The following is a 5,831-nucleotide window of genomic DNA, read 5'->3' as shown; positions in this document are numbered from 1 at the left end:
GACTGCATCTGTATGTATACATTGATCACTTTTGTTATGTAACTAATTATCTGTTACAACTGGAGATTAAAGCTAAGTGACATAACAATATCTATTGTTAGTGTGAGTCTGTTATAAACAACTCATTGGAGTCTGCAGTACTCTACTCTGTTTTGCAGTCTATTATATACTGTAAAAAAAGATCGTAATTGTACAGGAAATAACTGTAAATGTTTATAGTAAGTATCATGTTTTTTTAAATAACTTGCAAAATCCTGTAAAATGGCAGATATTAACTATAAATTAACAACCCAAAACATTATTTTCAGTATTTTGACAATAACCACAAATAACGTTTATTTCCTTTTTTTTACAGTAAATTTACTATATAATATTTACAGTATTTTTGCACTTTCAGAAAATAAATGCAGATGTACGTCAAATAAAAAGTATTATCTGTAATTAAATATGTAACTCGTAATATAAAAGTGTATTACTATTATAAGACTTTAAGATTTTCTTTGTAATTTTAAGGTAATCATAAAACTGTAAAAAAAAGCGTCAACTAAAAAAAACGTAAAATGTAATTAAAACCTTTTTACATACATAATTTTCTCAATATTCGATTGAATCCACCACAAACACAAAATATCCAATGTTGAAACAAAAGTAAATAAATATGTTCTCATTAAATTCCTAACTTACTATATTGTAAACATCTACAGTTGACAATATCATTAAAACAAATTAAAATGATAGAAAGTGGAGACATTTCTGCAGGGAGGATCAAGGTTTAAAACACACACTGTTATTTATTCAACAAGTCACAGTTATCCTTGTTTTATTTATGTTGCTGTTTTTTTTCTCTCCCATTGGTCAATACACAGTAATAAGCCTTAGTTTTACAGTATAATGTATGGTTTTCGGATTCTGGCCGACAGCCAGAGCTACGGCAATTGAAATAGAATTCAGCCAAAACACGGCAGACAAGTCAGGCATGTTTGGAATGAGTCCACAACACTCCTGATTGGTTAATATAAACGTCATCGAAGAAACCTGCCAATGAGAACTGTCCGCGCCTGTCGTTCACATTTGAAACATCCACGTCAGTTTGAGTGGGTCTCCTCCTGCGAGCTACAGCTGTCTGCTGCAGGATTTTATGGATTTATATCGGGATCGTTTTACACGTTAAATATGAGCATCGGGACGTCAACAAAGAACAGAAGACTTGAGATCTGGTGAGTCCTGCAACTGTAATGGAGTTAAATATGTATTTAGATAATCCTTAGTTTGTGAATGTTTTATTTTTTATTTAATGTTACGTTTCTTCTTCTAGTTAGCTGAGTTTCTTCCCGTTAAGTTGGTATTCATCATTAATAGGTTGTTAAATGTTAAGAAGCCCTGACATGCTGTTTCTTGCAAGATGTTGCGCCCGGAAAACCTGGCTTAACAGGTGGCTGCTAACGTTAGTTTACAGTTTATTGCAGTGCTGCCCCCCCACCCTCTCGTCTCCAACACGGGAGAATTACACAAACATGCAGCGGGGTGTCACAATGTTGTCGCCAAGTTTAATGTAAAGTTTCACAGCTTTCTTATAGCGGAATCTAGTTTGTTAATGTTCAGTAACAGATAGCATAGCATAAACAGCTAACCGCTAACGTTTGGCTAACTTGCTAGTTAGCTCTGCTCTATATATTACAAGCTAACATGACTAGCTAATGTCACACTGTGTGAACTAACATACTTTTTGTATTACTACATCATACATGCTTGGTCCAAATCACTGCTAAAATTAATTATTTTTGAAAATGTATAGTAAAGAAACACTCAGCCATGCATGAAATAACATAGCAAAAATAATACGGGTAATGTTTGACCCATGTTGTGCCTTAGAAGTGTAGTGATACAAACATGATTTTTATTCAAAAAGTAAGAAAGGGAAAAATACAAATTGGTGTTGATCCAAAACAGGTTAATTGAGGAATACCTGGAATCCTGAATGGTTAAAGTAATTTATTGCAAAGATATTTACAATTAAAACTAATTCGGGTCACTTTTGACACATGTTGGTTGTATGTTGTTGTGTAACAAAGGGTCAACATGACGGCTGTGATGTTCACTCTTTTGACAGAGCACCAGTGGACAGCGAGGACTATGGAAGAGAAGATGTGATGGCTTTGTGTGGAAAGCTGCTGACGCCAGCCTGTGTCCCTCATCAGTCTCTCCAGGCAGCACCCAGCTATTCTTCCATCTTGGAGATGAAAAGACTTTGATATGTGAGTAATAACTAACTTGTGTCTAACATAGTATTGAATGTGGTTTAGTAAAGTATTTAAAAATACCCCACATTGTACATGTACAGGACAATCAGACCTTGTTCAACAAAGATCATAAGACAATTGTTTTGTCTTTGAGGTACAGCCGCAGCAGAGAGTCTGAGTTTGAAGAAAGCACTAACATTTTATTTAGTGTTGTTTAATCAATCAATATTTACTGGTCTTGAATTTCCTCACTGGATTACAAAATGCTTGAATCTTATTGTACAGGGACATTATGCAGATTTAATCACCTGAAGATGAAAATATAGATTCATCGATATGTACCATTTTAAGGAAATAGACTGTTATGCGGCTTTCACACCAGCGCTTTTCAGTTTCTAGCTCCGAGCGGGAGCTTTTCTGGTTCAGCTCCGGTTTCCCTTTTCAGCTCCCGCTCTGTGCACACCGCCCACTGGCGCCCCAGAGCTGCCCCTGCTGCGTCATGACGTCACCATTTACATCGCTGATTTGCTCCCCAACGGCAGCCATTACGGCGCTCACAACAACAACTGCGTCGGGTCGATGATCGTGTTGCTTTTAATCACATGAAGCCAGAATAAATTGAATAACGACTTCTCCAACCTTATACTTTGCTCCAGAGTGCCGTGGTTCATTGTTTATTAATGTGTTTCTGCAGAATTTACCGACCGCTGCAGTGCTGGCTGCTCTTCCACGGGAGTTTATTCTCCCGTTAGCTCCCGGTTAGCTCACAATGCAGCGGCCGCTCTAAAGTATTCACTGTCCGACTCACACAAGCAGCTGATGCATATCCCCAGTTCCCCTTAGCCTAAGTGAATGTGTGTCAGTCTGAATTGACGCTGTTTGGTATCACAACGCTGTTATGAAAGTTTCTCTGGTATAAAACGGGTAATGTTAGCATAGCAACCGAAGCTAAACTGACTACTTGCATCCGATAGCTGCAATAATACAAAACAACACGTCTGCCTCTCTCCACAATGATCGATAACAGCGAACGGATGGTCAAAGTAAGGTACAAATAAACAGAATCACACGAAGCCTGGTTAGTGTTGCCTGACTTTATAAAGTGTGTTTATAGGCACACTGCTTGTAAGCAGGCATGATAGTCGACCCATGGGAGGTGGGTTTAGTTTCCTGCACGCCTCGACGTAAGAGAGACGTAAGCGACGTCGCCTCTTAGCTCCAAAGCTCTTGCCTCTGGACCGACAATTTTTTGGAGCTGGAAATGAAGCGGATTCCGGAGCTAAGAGCCGGCGCAGCTGCGGTGTGAACAGGAAAACCCAGCGCTTTTCAGGCTCTAGCTCCGAGCCGGAGCTGAAAAGGCGCTGGTGTGAAAGGGGCATTAGTGGTATTGACCGAAGCTCCACAGCTGTAGCTAGGCGCTGCTAATGAAAACTCAAGTGCTCAATTTGTTGGTTTTTCTTTATTATTAAGAATTGAGCAAGCATATCTTCCTCTTCGAAATCCCAGTTGTACTTCGCTAACACGTAGTGCCTGGGAGGGTGTGTTTGATTGTTCCCACCCTTACCTCACTTATGGACTAGGTCATGTTAGACAAGCAATCCAGTGGTTAGTTTTAGGGTCACCTCCATTGTTTTATTTTTTATTTATTCACTTTAAGAGAAAGGGATTTCAGAAACAAGTCTCACAAGTTTGTCTCGAGGTAAAATTAACAAAAGCTAACTGTTGTTAGACTATGTTCCCCCCTTCTAAACTTATGAAATAATCAATGCCCTGATAATAACATCCATCATTATGGTTTACTAATAGTTATCACTTCACTTCCTCCTCCAGCACCTGGACACAGCAGGAACCTATGCCAGGATCCTGTTTGTGGACTTCAGCTCTGCCTTCAACACAACCCTCTGGCTGGAGGCTGCGCACCATCAGGACGAGAACCTCTCTCCATCAGGACCAGAACCTCTCTCCATCAGGACCAACACCTCTCTCCATCAGGACCAGAACCTCTCTCCATAAGGACCAGAACCTCTCTCCATCAGGACCAAAACCTCTCTCCATCAGGACCAGAACCTCTCTCCATCAGGACCAGAACCTCTCTCCATCAGGACCAGAACCTCTCTTCATCAGGACCAGAACCTCTCTCCATCAGGACCAACACCTCTCTCCATCAGGACCAAAACCTCTCTCCATCAGGACCAGAACCTCTCTCCATCAGGACCAACACCTCTCTCCATCAGGACCAGAACCTCTCTCCATCAGGACCAGAACCTCTCTCCATAAGGACCAGAACCTCTCTCCATCAGGACCAACACCTCTCTCCATCAGGACCAGAACCTCTCTCCATAAGGACCAGAACCTCTCTCCATCAGGACCAAAACATCTCTCCATCAGGACCAGAACCTCTCGGCACCTCAACAAGGCCCGCCCCCCCCCACTGACACTTTACCTCAGCCACAACGCAGACTCTGCATGGAGATCACAGGATGGTAAATAATGCAATGTTTAAATATTGCTTACTGCCAATATTTTATATTCTATAATTTATTGCATTCTATTTCTTAATATAGTTCGCTATCTGTGTAGTTTTTACATTTTTTTATTTGTATGTACGACACCTCCTCATACGTGTGAACATACCTGGCAATAAACCCGTTTCTAATTCTGATCTTTTTGTCCTCTAGGTTGCACTGCCACGTCTACAGTAGCACAGAATGGACAGAGGAAACATGATTGGGCCTCAAGTTTTTTGCAGCCAATATACATTATCCTACAAACTTGGGATAGGAGGGTGAGTGAACAAGTTATCCATTGGTTGGAACCTACATCCCCATTGTTAGACGTACTAAATCCTGCACACTGCTCCATCAAATTGACAATGTGAACATATGTCGCCATTTTGCCATTTCTGTTATTTTCAGTTGAATGTTTCAAAGTAATCTTAAAAAATTCAACTTACTTTTTGTTTCTACTGTTTATAAGTATGATGTTTAAATATGAAATGCTGTATTCATTAGTTGTACTATAATTCTACAAATTAATAGTAATTGTTTCCTACAGAACATTTTGTGATGTCATTTTGTTGAACCTGTTTGATTGGAATATGTTAGAAAAAAGCTGTAAAATAACAGTATTCTAGCTCTTTAGGTTCTGTATTTATTTTAGTGTTTGATCATACAAATCTAAGAAAAGAAAATGTAAAAAAACTGTTTTTCTCATCAGAACTTTATTTAAGGTATTTTAATGTAACATTTTAAGACAATGGATTTTGAAAAGAGAAGAAAGTTTCCTCTAAAATATTTAAGGACAATTTCTGTATACTAATTGCTTTTGCACTTTATTTCAGTTAAAGTATTTTTACTTTAATTTTATGGTTTTTGTTTGGCAGCCTGCTGCCAGTCATTTGACTGTTTTTTCCGTTTTTTTTGCCCATAGAAGTTTTAGTGCTGTACTTTTATTAAACGTTATTGACTGTAAAAAGAGCAGATACATCTGTAAAACCTGTAAAATATTTAAGGACAATTCCCGTAAATTAATGTTATAAATTCTGCAGAACCATTTTATAGAAAACAATAGCAATGTTCTATAGATTATTTT

General features: G+C 38.7%; 1 long non-coding RNA gene across 1 annotated transcript; it reads left to right on the top strand.

Annotated features, from left to right (window-relative positions):
- Positions 1-1,127: 1,127 nt before the first annotated feature.
- Positions 1,128-4,160, top strand: LOC139433198 (uncharacterized). Its single transcript, XR_011642760.1, has 3 exons — positions 1,128-1,217; positions 2,111-2,255; positions 4,071-4,160. It is a non-coding gene; the product is annotated as an uncharacterized lncRNA (long non-coding RNA).
- Positions 4,161-5,831: the final 1,671 nt, after the last annotated feature.

The sequence above is a fragment of the Pseudochaenichthys georgianus genome, unplaced genomic scaffold, assembly GCF_902827115.2.
Source record: "Pseudochaenichthys georgianus unplaced genomic scaffold, fPseGeo1.2 scaffold_1187_arrow_ctg1, whole genome shotgun sequence".
Classification (NCBI taxonomy): domain Eukaryota; kingdom Metazoa; phylum Chordata; class Actinopteri; order Perciformes; family Channichthyidae; genus Pseudochaenichthys; species Pseudochaenichthys georgianus.
This window is presented reverse-complemented; position numbering and strand designations above follow the sequence as displayed.